Source organism: Panthera tigris, chromosome X (genome assembly GCF_018350195.1).
Source record: "Panthera tigris isolate Pti1 chromosome X, P.tigris_Pti1_mat1.1, whole genome shotgun sequence".
Classification (NCBI taxonomy): Eukaryota; Metazoa; Chordata; class Mammalia; order Carnivora; family Felidae; genus Panthera; species Panthera tigris.
This window is the reverse complement of record NC_056677.1, coordinates 111,012,392-111,030,691: the sequence shown is the minus strand read 5'-3', so window position 1 is coordinate 111,030,691 and position 18,300 is coordinate 111,012,392. Positions and strand designations below refer to the sequence as shown.

General features: G+C 47.3%; 1 long non-coding RNA gene across 2 annotated transcripts; it reads left to right on the top strand.

The window, feature by feature from the left end:
• The first annotated feature begins 8,759 nt into the window (after nucleotides 1-8,759).
• Nucleotides 8,760-15,477, top strand: LOC122235464. Of its 2 annotated transcripts, none has more exons than XR_006213548.1 (4): nucleotides 8,760-8,837; nucleotides 12,548-12,694; nucleotides 13,548-13,754; nucleotides 13,913-15,477. It is a non-coding gene; the product is annotated as an uncharacterized LOC122235464 (long non-coding RNA). The 2 variants fall into 2 exon arrangements; XR_006213549.1 differs by having other exon boundaries at nucleotides 12,548-12,828.
• Nucleotides 15,478-18,300: the final 2,823 nt, after the last annotated feature.

The following is an 18,300-nucleotide window of genomic DNA, read 5'->3' as shown; positions in this document are numbered from 1 at the left end:
TACAAAGAAAAATACTGATTAGTGAGGGTGAAATGTAACATTGGAGGGGGCAGTTACGCTTATGATATAATTGATGGTGATGGTTGATACATGGATGTATACTGATCCCTCAACTCATTAGGTTGTATACATTAACTATGTACAGCTTATCGTATGTCACTCGTACGTCTCCATACCTCAGTAAAGTGGTTGAAGAAATAATAAAAAAAGAGCCTCCCATGAGTACAGATGAGTGTTCCCCTCCAATGGTTTTAGATCTTCAAAGTGAAGGGGAAGGAAGTGTCTATACAGGGAAAAGGGAGATTACTGCTCCTTTCTTATTGTTTTGCCTTGCTTGTTCCCTTTATATGTCGCATTTGCATTGGCGATGTACAAGGGTGACCTTTATTGTCCATAGGATTTTAAATTTCATTGACTTGCAGCAGTGCTACAGAAGCCATGAACTTCCCCTGGAGGATTTGGACTCAAGGAGTGGCCCCGTGACATCAGCAATTCGTCATATGACAAGACATGGACAGTGGGTTAATGTGATTTTGGTATTGGCGTGCGTTTGGTATGTTGTCATTGTTTACAATTTGTGTTTTTGTGCTTGTGCAAGTAATCTTGCAAACTATTTTGCATATGAGAACATGTCAAACCATGTATGTACAGTGTATTTTTCTCCTACGGGGTGGAGGGCCGTAGTTTCAGGCTGATTGGTCTTTCCAGTCGGCACATTTTCTCTGAGCGTGTCCCAAACCCTTCTGTCTACTGTATGACCCAGTTCACTTGCCACAGCTACTTGCTTTGATGCTTTTCACCTATCATAGTTGAGCCAATGATACTTTTGTTGTATTTAGAGTTTGGGACTAGACCCCAAGAATGTGTGATCTCGTGGGGGCGCCTCCCTGGCTCAGTCAGTAGAGCATGTGACTGTGGATCTTGGGGTTGTTAAGTTCGAGCCCCACATTGGGTGTGGGGATTACTTCAAAAAAAAATTATTACAGGGGCACCCGGGTCACTCAGTCGGTTGAGCGTCCAAGTCTTGATCTGAGGTCAATTCTTGATCTCAGGGTCTTGATCTCAGGGTTGTGAGTTCATGCCTCATTTTGGCTTCCACTCTGGGCATGAAGCTTAAATTAAATAAATAAGTAAACAAGTATCGTTATAAAAAAAGAATGAGTGGTATCTTTTTCTTTTTAATTTTTTTAATGTTTGTTTATTTATTTTTGAGACCGAGAGAGATAGAGCATGAACGGGGGAGGGTCAGAGAGAGAGAGGGAGACACAGAATCAGAAGCAGGCTCCAGGCTCTGAGCTGTCAGCCTAGAGCTCGACGCGGGGCTCGAACTCACGGACTGTGAGATCATGACCGGAGCCGAAGTCGGACGCTTAACCGACTGAGCCACCCAGGCACCCCACGAATGAGTGATATCTTGAAAAGGCTAGTTAATATCCTTTCACTGCAAGCAATATCATTGAGAAGACATACTGTTGAGTTTCCCTGAGCTATGCTCACTTCCGTCTTTAAAATGTATTTCTTGCTTAAGTATCTTGCATTTTGTAAAATACTTGTGTTCTTCCAATAAAATTTATGTGCTTCAGAAAATCTCTCTTGTAGAATTCTTTTATTATTCACACGAACGCCAGCATGGTCACAGAGTCTGTAGCTCTGCTGTGTGCATCATCGCCTGAACCAGGGCAGAGCTCTGAAGTGTGGAATTTGATGCATTAACAACAGGGACTTGGTGCCAGGGGAACGGGGTCTCCAGGCCACAGTGGAAGTTCCCTGTCTTTGTTAAGGTCTCCCCTTTTTCATGCAAGTAGTCCCCTCAAGCGATTAGGTAATCTACTACCTCCCTAGGAAAAGTGACCCTTTCGGGCACTTCACGAAGGCCATAAGCACGTATGTGGGGATTGTGGCAGTTGTGGGGGAATTTGCTGATACTCCCAAGGGTAAGTCAGAAGGAGCAGGACCAGCATGGTTGTACAGAAGGTCAGTCCAGAAATCAGTAGGACCAAAACTAGAAGCAGCAAGCACACAGTGGATGCCCGGCGAAGCCAGCAGTAGAATCTTGGTCCCTTGCATCTGGGGCATCTTTCATGATGGGTCTTACTTCTAAAGGCTCTGTCAACGCAGAGTTAAATTAGTTAAGTGGGTAGTAACGTTTTTTGGCAGCTTGTTCTTTAAACACATGCACACTTTCCAGTTCTTGTATAAAATTTCCAGTAGCTAACATTGCGTGTCTCCCACACAGCTTACCACGGCTGAAACATCTCTGTGGGGCGCCTGGCTGGCTCAGTCTGTAGCCCCACGTTGGGTGTCGAGATTACTCGAAAATAAAATATTTTTTAAAAAACCCAACACATCATCGTGGTCGTTAAAATCTCCCGAGAGGGGATCGAGACCCGGGCAGTCTGTTCTGCCTGTAAATACACTGGGTGGTTGGGCACACGTGTCTCCCTAGGGTTTCATAAAGACTTTGGGTGCAGGTGTCAGCAGCTGTGTTCCTGCCATCCAGTCTAGAGGGGCCCAAGCTGCAATGTCTCACTGTCCTGCCTGAGAGGTTCAGCGGCACGCGGAATTTAAATCACTTCTCCTTTTCTCCACCTGCAGCTGAACTTTATATCCCTTATAGGATCCTCTCTTGTGGTGCAGGCTGGGACCCAATTCCTAGTGGTTCTATTTTAGGTCGGTGGGTATGATTTTACCTGAGGTACTTACTTATTCACTCTTACCTTACCAAACACCACGACATCCCGTTACTACAGTACTACACTTCTAGGCACCAGCAGAAGCGCATTCCCTGGACGCGGGCCCAGGGCAGGAGTTGGGGGGGGCCATGGGCGGTACCCGACGTCTGCGCAGGCTCTGCCCACAAGACAGCTAGCGCACAGGCGCAAGACGAGAGAGGGGAGGGAGGAGCGCCCTGGCCAGAGATTCTGGGGGGAGGGGCGGGCCTAAGGTTCGCGAGAGGAGGCGGGGTCGGAATCGAGGGGCGGGGCCGAGGGGGCCCCCGTTGGACGGCCAGTGAGGGGCGTGGCTGAGGGAGGAGCCCAGGACCCCGGTCTTCTGGGGATGAGGGCGGAGCCTGCTACACGTGGCGAGGGGAAGGTCCCAAACCTCTGGAGCTGGGGTGTCCTTAGCTGACTCTAGGCCTCTGGACGCCCCTTGCGTGAGGTTCTGTGACCACCTTTTCCTGCTTATTTATGTGTCTCTCAGCCAGCGGTTCTTGGCACCAGGCTGCAGATGTTGCCTGCAGCATTAACCCCCATGTTAGCCAACATACACCCGAAATATTAGCCAACAGAATCCAGAGCAGCACATTCAAAGAGTGATGCACCATGATGAGGGGACGAAAGGAGGATTCCATGTTAAGAAATCGCTGAATTTGCTGTATCGCGAGACCAGGAGAAACTCATGTCACCTTCACAGATATTGAAAAGATAAAAATGAGGGATCATTTGATTTTACGAGAGGCCTTTGCTTAGTATATTAGCGATTCGTATATGACATGACTGGGGCATCTAAGAAGAGTTGGAAGAAAGCTAATATGCTATATTAAGAGGCCAAAAGAGAGTAATCTATATGGAAACTGAAAGGCAAGTGAAAGAGTGGTTGGATGCTTTCCAACCATGACTTTTTACATGTTCATGCATCAAGAAAAAAGGAAGAGAATAGGTAAGATTTTCACAAATTGGAAAAGAGTGGCACCTGGCTGGCTCAGGCAGTATAGTATGCAACTCTTTTTTTTTTTTAAGTTTATTTATGTATGGTGAGAGAGTGAGCGAACAGGAGAGGAGCAGAGAGAGGGAAAGAGAGAATCCCAATCAAGAGCCACACTATCAGCACCGAGCGGGGGGGGGGGGGGGGGGGGGGGGGGGGGGGGGGCTCATCTCAGGAACTGGGAGATCATGATGCCAGCTGACTGAAATCAAGGGTGATGCTTAACTGACTGAACCACCCAAGCAGTCCACAGGATGCAACTCTTGATCTCAGGGTTGTGAGTTCAAGCCTCACTTTAGGCTTAGGGTGTACTTTTAAATAGTTGGAAAGGATACGGGGAGATTTGCCATTTCAGATTAATATAAATGTATCACCACCTTTCATATATACAGGAAATAATTGGATAAAATGTAAAATGATATTAAACACCCTATTCAGAATAATTCAATGTTAGTAGTACCAGGAATGTATTTTTTACTTGTAAAGAAAACGCATGAGGAAGTGTCTTAAGCTAAAGATGGATCCAAAATAATAGTCTAACAAATGGACTGATATCCCAGATCTGGGATACAATGACTCCACATCCTAAAGACATTAAATTTCCCTAAGTTAAATTATACTTCCAACACGTGCCTAGTGATGGGGTCAGGCTATGTGCGAATACTGCGTTTAATCCAATTATGTGCAGCATTCGCTACCCCCTCCCCCCAAATAATCTTACCAGAAACTCAAAGAGGATATTTTTGATCAGATGAGTTGATTTTGACGTTCATATGGAGCAATGAAGACCCAAAATCAGTGTGGAAATTTTTGAAACGTAAGGGCAATGCGGTGTTTTAACAGATATTCAAAAATATGTTATTATTTACTAGTTGGTGTTTCCTATCTCTTACCCCACCTACAATACAAGATGCCAGCGACCTCAGGTGACCTTGCTGTGAAACAATCCTCTCTGATTTTGTTCTCCCAGGAAATCCCTGATGATAGGGCTTTCCCACACCTACCTCCCAGTCTGGTGAAATAAGCAATGTCCTGGAAGGGGACTTTTTCAGGGATCTGTGCCAGGTGAAATAGTGACAGTGGTCTGGGTGGGGACTTTCACCCTGGTCTGTCACATCCACATGCTTGTACTTGTGAGGCTGTTTCCTTCACTAGAGCCTGCTGCACCCAGATTCCCCTCAGCGGACCTCCGCCTGCCTGCCTCACGGCTACACCGTCATCCTCTTGCCCGGAGCCTGGAGAGCTAACCCCACACGTCCAGGATGAGAGTCCTTTCCTCTCTCCCAGGCTCCACACGGGAGCAAGCCTCAGCCACCCTCTGGGCTTTGGCCTTTCAGGCTGGCAGACACTGACCCAGGAGTCGGTGACAGGGACTCCCTCCTTCAGTGGATATGTCTAAGCATAGGTGATACAAGCTCAAGAGGTAAACAGTGGACCAAAAGACGTGTCATAAGAAAATATCCAGAATGAAACACTGAAAGATAAACATATGAAAAATACAGATTAAGTAAGACACAAGGAGGATCGTATGAAAGAAAGAGATGATATTTCCTTGGGGTTCCAGGCAAATAGGAAAGAGAACGAAGCAAAGCAGTATATGAGCAGATATGAGCTGAGAACAGACTCCTCGTGGAGAAAAATGCAAGAAATCTACACGTGAGCACATTGTAGGAAAGCTATTGAGAACCAAAGGCAAATAGAGTAGTTGTAAGCTTTCAGAGGATGAAAGCAAATTAGCCTGAGAGCTGCCGTCTCAAGTAAAAAATAGAAAAAGCAAAAGAATAGAAAATGAAATATCGTCTTCTATGCGCTGAAAGAATATACTTCCCAGTGGGAAACTCCTCCCCCTGCCACAACATATTTCAAGAATGAAGATGAAATAAAGGTCTTCTTATAAACACCGAAGGGGAAAACCTGAGAGACTTTGTCACCAGAAGATAGTACTTGCAGAAAATACTAACCGATATTCCTCAGGCCGAAGACAAATTTTACATGAGTGAAAAGTAATGAAAAGCTGAATAGTTATGGAATCAAGCTTAGTCAGTGAAACTAAACAGAAAAGGAAGAGATTATTAGGGAAGTCAGGAGATGGTGACCTTTGAGTGGGGGGAAGAATACTGTGATTAGAAGGGGCCAGGTGTGGGCCTCGAGGTTGTTGGCAAGTTGTATTTCTTCTAGTGGACGATAGGGGCAGGCGTTCTTTGTGGTAAGTCAGCGAGTTGTGCCCGTCTGTGAGGTCCTGAGATCTCCGTCTATCACAGTGTCACAATTACATGCGAGTGTGTGTGCATGTGTGGGCGCTCAGGACTTGGAGGCCGACTTGCCTTTCTGGACCACGGCGGGACAGGTACAGCACAGTCTCAGCCTTCGATCTGGTGACTTCTCCCAGCACTCAGCACCCACGGATCCTACCAAGGAAAGTAAATGACTTCCTCGTGTCCTTGGAAAGGTCCCTAGTCCGTTAACCTACCTCCTCTCTCACAAGCCACAGCAAGTCTCAGGGGTACGCACTTCAGCCCGGGGCACGTTCCTGAGAGACTGGCCTGAGATAGGCAACCACATCTTCCCGAGCCCTTTGCCAACTCCTCTATGGGAGCACCTCTCCCATTGTGCCTTCGGGCACAACCCGACGTTGGACCAGAGGGTTTAGGAACTCCTCAAGAGGGAGTATTTCTGGAGATCTCCCGGGGAAAGGTTCTGTTTCAGGACCTACATAGGTACATATTGGATCCCCATATATACCATGCTGTGTACTGAGCTATATTTTATGATTATATATGGGAAACTGGTGATGCATTTAGAAAGGAGATATGAGACAGATGTAGGATCTGTGCTGCTAAAAGGAGCACGTGCTATGAGACATAGGAAGGTGAAAAAATTAGGACTGGTTGATTTATTCACTAGCATGGAGAAATTACCGCAGACGAAAGCAGTAAAGCTGTGGACCCAACAATCGGAGACCTAGGTAGTGTGTTGTAAGATGCGGATTATGTGCTCCGAATAGTGTTTAGAAACTACAGATTTATATGGGCTACATTGGGATGGGAAGGCTCCAGGCAGCAGGAAAGGGCTTTGCGTGAACTCAACGAATATTCCATCAGCCGAGTGAGCTGGTTCTTACTGGCACATTCGTGTACCCGAGGAGAAAATTGAAGCACAAAAGTCATCTGAAGTTACCCAGCTGATAGGAAGAAGAGCTGGTGTATGAATCCCAGCAGCAAAGGTGCAGCCCACAAACGCAACCACTGGCCGTAATGCACAGCAGGGAAGTAGTGATTGCTAGCGCTTCCCGCACAGGTAGAAGCAGCCCAGGGCATTGGCCTGGGATTGAGTGTGAATGGGACAGGAACGATTGGTGACCCAAGGACGAGGGAGACGTAGGCGATTTGAGAAACAGGACGTGTGTGTTATAGGTTATCACGTGCCAGGCACTGAAAGGATCCAGCATGTGTCCATCCACAGAACCAGTCAGAGGGACAAGCCTTAGAGACAAGTGTTGAAGGGGGGTTGGCAGATCCTGGGACGGCATTTACATCAACAGCTCCAGGCTATCTTCCTGTCTCCCCTCTCGTGGATTAACTGCCCCAAACCATCCCTTCACTGGTTGCTGGACAAAGCCTGCGACCACTCTGCTGCCCTCTAGATCTTTGTTAGCCTGTTGCCCCCAACCCAGCTCAACCATAAGCTCTCACGGAGTTTGTAAATGAGCAGCCAGACTCCGTGGATAAGACACCCATCCGGGCCAATGGCTGTGTCCTTAACACTGCCCAACTATCAGGCTGTCTGCTTCTGGTGTCTTCCTTTCATCCCCCGTAGTTTGGAACTCATTTTACTTTATTTGGGTTTGCTGTTGCTCCAGAGTTCTATTTGAGGCCTATGAAGCCATCTGTGACAGCTGCAGCTAGCTGCGATATTCCCAATTTATTAGTCAGCATTCTGCAGACAACAGAACCAATGGGAATATATTATGAAGACTTTGGTTCATACATGTATGGAGGCTGAGAAGTCCCGCGATCTCCTATCTACAAGCTGGAACGCCAGGAAAGACAGTGGGGTAATTCAGTCTGAGAATGAAGGCCTGAGAACCTTCAAACCAGGGGAGTCAATGATATGAATCCCAGTCTAAGAGCAGGAAAAGTGGGGCACCTGGCTGGCTCGGTCACTAGGGCATGACTCTTGATCTCAGCGCCATGAGTTCAAGCCCCACAGTGGGTGTGGAGCCTACTTAGAAAAGAAATAGGAGTAGGAGGAGATGCGATGAAATGTCCCGCCTCAAGTAGTGAGGCAGAAGGAAAGGGGACCATTCTTCCTTCCTGTGCCTTTTGGTATATTCTGGCCCTCGGTGCCTGGGATAATGCTCACTCACAGTGGGCAAGGCAAACCACTTTCCTGAGTTACCGATTCAAATGCAAACCTCATGCAGAAACAGCCTCCCAGACACAACCAGAAATAATGTTCAACTTGGGCACCCACGGACGGTCCAGTTGACACCGAAAATTAACCATCGCAGTAGTTAGGGCAACCTCACAAACTATCGTGTGACAGTATTTACACAATAAAGCCTCGCAACACCCCCGACCCGCCTGACAAATGGGGGAAGGATAGTGCTAGCATGAGAGGGTCTTTGTCAGGGGTGATGTGCACTATGTGAAGATGGGAGGAGTAAGCATGGAAGGCTTCCTGGAGGAGGACGCATTTAGCTAGGTCAGGATAAACTAGGTGAGCCAGATTTCCGAAGTGCGAGATGACTAGAAACAAAGGAAAAGGTATGTGCAAAGGTCTAACAAGGCGGGGGGGTCGGCCTTGAGGGACAGACACGGATGTACAAAGACAAAAATATGAACAAATATTTGAGTAATTTATTTGGACCTGGAAGTATGGCGGTTTCCACTCCTAGACCTAAGAGAATGGACAGTCTGGCTGTCAATCACTGCAGGCCCTCCAAGCTGATGTCTGAAGGCGGGGCCACTGAAGGATGGCAAGCACCCGGCCATGAAGCCCTACCACGTGAGCAGGCCGATGACGGTTTGGATTGTGCAACGAGGCTTCCGTAGACCGTTCCCCTCAGTGATGGCAAAATATGGCGGGTACTGTGGATATATGGCGGTTGACAATGCTCCGATCTCACAAGTGTAAGTTTAATTGACTTTCTCTCATAATTGGCTGTTTGAAGTGTGAGTTTAAGAGAATGGGGGGGGGGGGGCGCAGATGGTGTGTCCTAAGACACGTTGACAGATGTGTCTCATGGGCTTCCGGATTGATGACAAGGGAAGGGCCCTTAGCTGCCTTTGGGGACATTGTTGTGCTTTATGTAACAACACGATGAGTCTTTCAGATCATTTCATTTGTCTGAGTGTGGGTCTCAAACCCCTCCCCCCCCTCCCCCCCGGATTCGTGGTCTTCATGTTTTGTGGTGTTTGCAGCTTAAAAATGCAGAAAAAGGGGTGCGGTTGGCTGAGCCTGAGTGGGTCCCAGACAGGACGATGGCTGTTGGCTGCCTGGGAGCCGATTTTGGTTTCCACGGTACAGTGTTTGGGGACGGGACTTGTCACCGACTATTGTTTACATCTGGGTCTTGGCCATTTGTGTGAGGTGTCTTGGTGACAGGCTATCTCTTATCTTGATCTGAAACGAAAGGAGAGTGAAAGTAAGGAAAGGGGAGCATGTGTGTGATTACGACAGCCGATGCCTGCCTTTGAGGGCAGTTTTGTCTTTCATTTAACATGACTGTGTGTTTCCTATCAGTTGTTCAAAATTTGGAATGGTCTTCTGCATATGCTGCCTTGAAAAGGCGGGGGGAACCCCCTGATAATTCCAACGTGAAAGTGGGGAAACAGATGGCGTGGTGGGCTCGGGGCTTGTTCACTGACCACCGGGAATTGTCTTCAGTCACCACTGAAAGCTGCATTTTTCTGTAACGTATTCGTGTTTTTCCTATCATTGTATCCAACCAATAGCGGTCCGGAAGCTTTTCACGTGTTTTCCATAAAAAAAAAAAAGGTGTTCTATTAATTGCCGTCTTCGAATAAGAAGGTAGTCTATTGGGTCTGCTTGGCAGGGCCCTGGTGCTTTAAGTCCCCGATGGGAATGATCTGCTCGGGATCTTATTTCTTGTTTTTCCTGTGATAACGTAATGGCAGTGGGGTGTGTTTTCCCTGTGATATTGCAACATTGCATCCATTTGAGTTTGGTTTTTTATTTTGACTGTGTTTCATACGTGTTCTCCAAATGTGAAAGTACTTTCAGCGTGCACTTTGGAACAATTTGTCCGGCTGGACACGTGAAAGTTTCACACGCCGAATGTCTCCTAGCGGCTCTTGTTAGCCAAGACTGAACACTGTTTTGGCATTTAATTTTCCATGTTCGTCTTAAGGCAGCCAATTGAATTTTGATGTTGGCGCTCCTCATATATTTCCTTTAAAGTGCTTGGTGTAAATTTCAATTTACAGAGGAGGCATTCAACGTCTAATGGGGTGCCTTATGTTTCCAGTATAATGGCGTGTTTGACATAATTTGTTTTGCTAAATCCTGGTCTTGTTCCCTATGGATAAATTCTCTTAAAAACAAAGGTTTTCTGGGGAAACTGCCTGGCTCAGTGATAGAACCTGTGACTCTTGATGTGGGGGTTGTGATTGCAGGCCCCACACTGGTGTGGAGAGTGCTTAAAAATAAAGTCTTCAAAATGAATAATAATAAACGTTTTGAGGTGATCTCAAATTACAATTCAAAACAATCTGGTGAATGCTTGCCTCTCATACAGTTGGGGATTTGGGTGTACAAAAGAATTGGGTCTCCTGTGACTTTGTTCCATTAAATGTTGTTCCAGGCCCTTTGCGTAAGCTTTGTGTTAACCATTTTTGGCGTTATCGTTACTTTACAAACGAGGAAGAGATTGTTTTAATTATGTGTGTGCTTCTTGCTTTATGACAGTGACTGGCTCCCGGTGGCCCGGGAGCCCAACCTTTCGTCTTATTTGCTATTAAAATGTTTCTGAAAAACTGGCTCTGTGTGTTTTATTTCATGGGCCTACTTAAAATTTTCTTTTCAATGTAAAAAATAGCAGGTATTGACCATCAGGCTGACGGTGCTGTTTCCTGACCGCGAATTCCGGGAAGTGCCTGTCACCGGCCATCCCGGAATTCCGTTGGCTTCGTTCTGGGTTTCATTTCTCATAATAATTACATGACACTTATCAACTTTATTCAGGTCAATTCTGTACTTCGTCTTTAGTGCCTTTGCTTTGAACGTCACGGGGCATTTTCAATTTATTTACAAGCAAATTCACCCCCAGAAGTATTGCTCTCTGTGTTCTAGAACTGAATGGCCCTTGCTGGTCACAGTGCATACTTTTGAATATTATATTAGAACCCTGATTGTGCACGTGACATAGTGGTATTTCTTTTCTTTTCTTTTTTTTATTGTTGTGTCTTTAAATGCTGACCCAGGTGCTCCTTCCTAGGTGTTCTGCCATAGAAAAAATTACTTTGTGGTATCCTATTTACAAACAGTCTGTTCCCTGACACCTCCAGTCCTCCTTGTTAGGGGTCCTGGGCTAGACTGGACATGCTGCTCTCCCTGCACCCTACTCCACCCCAATCGCAGAGGGTGCTGTCCCTGCCTCTTGAGCCACAAGAGCTGACCGTGCCTTAATGCCCCAAGGGCTAGCATATTGGCTTAGGAAATAGTCAGTGGCTGCCTGCTTCTCCTCATACACCTCCCTTCCTGTGTCAGACCTAATGTGTATGCAAGGGGAGAATTCAATGAGAGGGAAGCTGTTGTTTTGCTCAAAACCCTGAGCGCCCTAATCCCTGAGAGTAATCTGATACTTGGTACAACAGGGACTTCCTTTTGATAATGGTGATAGCTGGGTTTGCCTTATCAGCCTTTTTGCTGATTGATTCTTGATATTGACTTGAATTTGGTATCTTAGCTCACATAGAAACGATTTAATGACTCATATCGGTGACACGTTGAAGGTCTGTAAAATGTACTTTGATTACATTTAGACCTGTGAAAGATCCACTGCTGGTATTTGGGTTTTACTGTCTTCGGTACTGACAGCAAAGCAGACTTCAGGAACTGGGACACTCAACTAGCCTCACCAATCCTGACTTTTGAGACAGAGTCCTAGATCTTGAACAAAATCTAAGTGTGGAATGAAGGTGCTTTCATTACTTGCCCATTCCATTGCCTGTAGTATCCTAGGGGCATTCTTGCACACTGAGAGCAGATTCTCCAGTGTGTATGTAACCAAATGTCCAATTTGTTCCCGTTGTTTCCTCCTCGGAGACCTGTGTTCAGTGTCAGCTGGTAGGGACATTATGCAATGTGTGAAATGCTTCGTGAATTTGTTGTGATTAACTTAGCTCATTTTGCTTTTTAGCAGTTTTGGAACTTACTGTGTTACCGATTAAGAAGTCTAGTATAACAGCCCAGCCATTGTAATGTGCATTTCGTGGTCTATTAAGTAGAGCACAAAACCCATTTGAATGATTTGTTACCCATCGTGTCTTGCGTGGTATGTCAGTGTCAGCAATTGGTAACAAAGTGAGAACACCACCACCCATTCCAAAGGTTTGTTACCCCCAATTGTGTACGAGTGGATGGCTTCATTAGTGAAGAGCGACATGGGAGTTCTGAGACACCCCTTCTCGCCACTGAGGGGCGATACCTCTTAACATAATATTTAATAATTCCCCTGTGCTGGTTGATGAAGGCGGGATGCACCACGGTTCGTGCTGAGGGGACAATCAGCCTCTAAAGCCGCAATCTCACCTTGTGGGTTGATTCATGCAGTTCCTGCCTTACATTCTCTTTCACTCTTTTGGCCTACTTCACACAGGCTGCATGATTGGGTCCTCTGGCCCCACCAACCACTTTGAGAAATTGCTCTGGATGAGGGAAAGAGGAAGTTTGCCCCATCCACTCGTGTTGTGAGTTTCCAAGTGGCCTAATTTTCCTGCAGTGGTCCCAAGCTGACCTTCCACAGGTAAGTCTCTTTGTAGATTTGTACAATCATCACCTCCCTCAGGATCTGTGATGGGAACGTCCAGTTCTGGTCAGCCGGTGGGCCCGTTGTGAGAGGAGAGGACCCTGAACCAATCGTCAAGGCCAGCCGTACAGGTAAGAGCAACCTTAGGCTGTGCGAGGCCAGAGGTGTTGGGTGAATAGCACTTGTCTCCTGTCAGCTGTACCTTTATTCCAGATGGTGTGGAAATCCCATCCCTGAGTCTCTAACATGGGCGCTTCCCACAAGGTCGGGGTCACCGCCTAGACACTACTTGTTAACTCCGTGGTAGAGACTCCATGTCTTGAGTCAATTTCCTCAAGGAGTCAGTGGCATCTTTTTCCCAGACCTTCTTCGCGTTCCTCTGCTTACTGTTGCGTGCCACTGTTACACACACGTTGGCTTTATTAGAATGTCAGATGTCCAAAAAACCCTGATCTTGAGCCTTTTTATCCTTTTGGTAATCGCTTTCTAATACCATGCATGCAGAAGCAGGATGGCCTGGATGGGATGGTCAGACACAAACTTCAGGAACTCAGAGATTGTGGGAGCACTGCTCAGGTGCATTTCTTCAGGTCTGGGTGTAACTTTTTTAAGTCATGGATCTGAATTAATTGAAAGCCAGGCGTACCTAGGAGAGGCGAGAAAGATGAGACCTGTACACCAAGCGGGTGCCAGAGGGTGACAGTCTGCCGGTCCACCCCCGCTGGGGTGGGTGGGCATTTATGTGGCAGCCGTCCTAGAAGCACAGGCTAACAGTTCAAGCAACATGTGGGTCAATACTTCTTTGCGGGTTTCCCCTTCCGTACATTCTAGCGATTTTTTGGCTTTGCAGATGTCGCCGAGACCGTGTCACCCATCGTGTTTCGTTCACAATAAGTTTCCAGCATGTGAGTCTGAAAGACCCTCGGCCCTTTCTTCCTGTCATCTCTGAGCCTCAGCTTCCACATCTGCAAAATGGAAATGACACCTTGCTCTTGCTCTCAGGCGTGGTGTGAAAATCAAGCGTGATCATCTTTATGAAGTGCTCAGCACACAGGAGGTACTGAAGAAATCGGGACACCGTTTCCAGAATGTGTTGAGGGGAGCAAAAGATCATGGCTTGGTTTAGATCCTCTTGCCACCTGTGCAGACCCCACTTGCACTTCGTTTCTTGAGCCTTTTGCTGTAATTTCAGCTACGTTTTGTTTCCTTTCACAGGGCCAGCCACTATTCTCAGAGGGTCTTGGGCATCTCTTTGGAAATGGACCTCTTTAACTCTGCTGTGATGCCAGGAGGTAGCCCAGCATCCCAGACCCTGCCTTTCTCTGAGCTGCATTCTTTCCTGGCTGCCTTGGACGTCTGACATTGAAGCTGATGTCACTCAGCGTCAAGCTGGGGCTGGAGGGTGCCTGGTAACTGGCAGTGCCCAAAGGTCTCCTCTCTTTCCTTCTCTGTATAAAGTTACTTCTTTTCTGGGCAGTGGTTAATTTGGGGAAAATCAGGTGAAGACTTTGACGGTTGGGTGTGAGAGTGTTAAGCATAAAGACGAATGGCTCTAAGGTGCATTCAAAGACCCTTGTGACCTCTAGTGTCAGACACACCTCTGGTTCCTCTGTTGCTTTGTTCGCACCAGTTCTATCCAGAAGGTGGCATCACAGAGCCTGATGTGCACTCCCCAAAGTCCAAACGATCCACATTTCTATGTGGTTAGACACTAACGTATGTAGCCTTTACACAACATGTTGACATTTCAAAGACTTTTCATTTATCCCTGTACTTGGTTCGGTTACTTTCAAGCCGTGGGAGATGGGGGTCATTACGACTTCCTACCCAGTGAAAACCTGAGACGTGAGGTACTTGCAAAACTCTGTGCCCCAACGCATGTTCCTTCCCCAGGCGGTAGGTACAAAAGTGAACAAGAATGGCTTGTCTGCTTGTCAAAAGCAGTTGTACAACTTAATAACCGTGATGCCTCCTCCTTCTTCCACACACACTTGTGCCCACTGCCCATCAAAGTCATGTTGGGTCATTTCACTGGGGGGAGGGATGCGGAAGACGTAGATGAATGTTTTGTGGGTAAGACTTCTGAGTACTGGCACTTAACAAAATAAGACCCAAGGTTGAAGCTTCCTAAAGGGTGACTGTTTAATTGGTGGCATCTCAAACTCAGGACCCTGAGGGAAAGACAAGGTGACCCTCTCAATTTAAGGTGGGGTCTGGCTTGGTGGCTCTTTCCCAGGAGTCCACTCTGGAGCCTGCCACATCAGTTGCGTTATGAGGCCTGTACTCCGTGAATGTGTACTTCCCAGCGGGGATGTTAATGAGTTATGAATTCTTGGTGTGAAGTATTTCATGTCAAACCCTGTTAGCCTGAAGTGGATTTTCATTCCTCTTATGGATGTGGGTGACAGAAGGGGAATGGATATCGAACACCTGAAGGTAAGGCCTTTGCACTTGTGCTGCCGAAGGAGCACGAGGTAAGGCCTTTGAAATGCAGTGTATTCGTTGCTACACTGGTTCCCTGTTATAGGCGCACTTTTCCACGGATGAATATTATTTCATTGGATACATGTACCACATATTCTTTATCCATTTATGCTGTTGATGGATGCTCACAAGTCTCTCATGTCTTACATATTGAGAATACGACTGTAGTGAGTATATGGGATGAGTATGTGTCTTTGACATAGTGGCTTCCTTTCCTTTATATAAATGCCCAGATACGGGATTGATACATCATATAGGAGCTCAATTATTAATTTTTTGAGAGGCCATCCTACTGTTCTCCGTCGTGCTACCTAATGTAGTGCTGTCAGGTGGTCAGACTCCCTATACAAAGAAGCTGAAAGAGTACGTCTACCATGCAGAGCAATGGCCTACTAGGATTCACTGGGAATCCTCATGTTGTGTATGGGAATGTGGTTGGAATTGTATCCATGCGTTTCCATCTAAACTTCCTGCGCACTTCCAGTGATCATACCTTGCCCGTGGCAAGAAGACGAGTGGCATGTGGGTGCTGTCAATGAACCTTCCATGAGGCAGGGGACGTTTAGATTGTCACAGGCATGAGCTGATGAGCCTGGATGTCCGGGAGCCTCCTGGGTCAGGTGTCCAGGGTGGGGGATTAATCCTTCCCCCTTTGTTTCTATACGCCATTTCAGGCCGTTCATTTCTCGCGATTAGTGAAACCTAGGGTCCAGAAGGGATATATGAGAAAACTCTGGGAGTCTAGTGAAACTTGAAAGGGGGTGGGTAGAGTGTCTTCGTGTGAAAGTGTGGTAGGCATTGTGGGTTCAGGGGCAATGGCAGCATCTGGCGACTGGGCAGATATTAGTTACCAGGGAAGAAATGTGTCTCTGGCCTCCAATGCAAAGAAACTAAAAGAGTATGTCTACCATGGAGATCAATGGCCTCCTAGGAATCCTTAGGAATCCTCATTTTGTGGATGGGATTGTGGTTGGAAGTGTATCCAAGCGTTTCCATCTAAGCTTTCTGCACTCTTCTGCTGACCATACTCTGCACATGGCGGGAAGATGAGCGGCGTGTGGGTGCTGTCAATGAACCTTCCATGAGGCAGGGGACGTTTAGATTGTCACGGACATGAGCTGATGAGCTGGATGTCCGGGAGCCTCTGGGTCAGGTGTCCAGGGTGGAGGATGAATCCTTCCGCCTTTGTTTCTATACACCATTTCAGGCCCTTCATTTCTCGCAATTAGTGAAACCTGGGGTCCAGAAGGGATATATGAGTAAACTCTGGGAGTGTAATGAAACTTGAAAGGGGGTGGGGTAGAGTGTCTTCGTGTGAAAGTGTGGTAGGCATTGTGGGTTCAGGGGCAATGGCAGCATCTGGCGACTGGGCAGATATTAGTTACCAGGGAAGAAATGTGTCTCTGGCCTCCAATGCAAAGAAACTAAAAGAGTATGTCTACCATGGAGATCAATGGCCTCCTAGGAATCCTTAGGAATCCTCATTTTGTGGATGGGATTGTGGTTGGAAGTGTATCCAAGCGTTTCCATCTAAGCTTTCTGCACTCTTCTGCTGACCATACTCTGCACATGGCGGGAAGATGAGCGGCGTGTGGGTGCTGTCCATGAACCTTCCATGAGGCAGGGGACGTTTAGATTGTCACGGACATGAGCTGATGAGCTGGATGTCCGGGAGCCTCCTGGGTCAGGTGTCCAGGGTGGAGGATGAATCCTTCCGCCTTTGTTTCTATACGCCATTTCAGGCCCTTCATTTCTCGCGATTAGTGAAACCTAGGCTCCAGAAGGGATATATGAGAAAACTCTGGGAGTGTAATGAAACTTGAAAGGGGGTGGGTAGAGTGTCTTCGTGTGAAAGTTTGGTAGGCATTGTGGGTTCAGGGGCAATGGCAGCATCTGGCGACTGGGCAGATATTAGTTCCCAGGGAAGAAATGGGTCATGTCTGGTTGTCTGGCCTCCAATGCAAAGAAACTAAAAGAGTATGTCTACCATGGAGATCAATGGCCTCCTAGGAATCCTTAGGAATCCTCATTTTGTGGATGGGATTGTGGTTGGAATTGTATCCAAGCGTTTCCATCTAAGCTTTCTGCACTCTTCTGCTGACCGAACTCTGCACATGGCGGGAAGCGGGGCGGTGCGTGGGTGCTGTCAATGAACCTTCCATGAGGCAGGGGACCTTTAGAATATCAAGGACATTTGCTAATGAGACTTTGTGGTTACCAGCCTCCATTTTCAGGCTCTTGATTTCACTTGATTAGTGAAATCTGGGGCCCACAAAGGCTCTGAGGACACTCTGGGAAGAGAAGGAATCTTGACCTTGGGTGGGCCGAGGGACTTGGAGTGAAAGTTGTGGTAGGCATTGTGGGTTCAGGGGTGTGTCCCCTGCCTTTCTCCCTTCTCACGCACTACCCTGGGGCAGCATAACTGGGGGCGAGGAGACAATGGACATTGGTGGATGTGACATGAGAAACTATGCCAGTCTTGTTGAGTTGACACATTCATTAGGAGAAGAGGGTGTTGTTTTCCACGTTCCACGTGGAGTGTGGGTTTGCCAGCAGGCACGGCTCTGCTGTTTCATCCTTACTCTGTGGTACCGTGGGCCTGTGAAGGAAGGCCACGGGGTAGGGTGCGTCGTCCTTCCCCCTGCTGTCTTGTTGCAGGTGACAATAACCTGAGGCCCTTCTGAGAAGGAACTGCTGTTGCTTATGCCTCTTTTATCCTCCAGGGACATCTTCTTCCATTGTCCCGGATCTGTGTTGGCTCTTGGGCACTGCTTGTGGTGTTTGCTTCCCCCTCCATGTGTCAGGAGGCTGGGTTTTAAAACTGGCAAGAGGCTTGTTTAGCTTTTCAAAAGGTTTGCGAAGAGGCAGAGAGCGCCCAAGGACAAGTTTTCCAAAGTCCATGTTCCCAGAGAAGGGAAGGGGGAGGTCGTGTCCCCCTTTTCAGTGGGGATAGTTTAGCTCTTGTTTCTTATTTTCTTTGCCCTGATGCCATGCTCCCATGAGACACCAGGCCCCATTGGTACCTGCACCCTTGGGACCTGCACCCTTGGTACCTGCACCTGCGTGGGTGCTGTCAATGAACCTTCCATGAGGCAGGGGACGTTTCGATTCTCATGGAC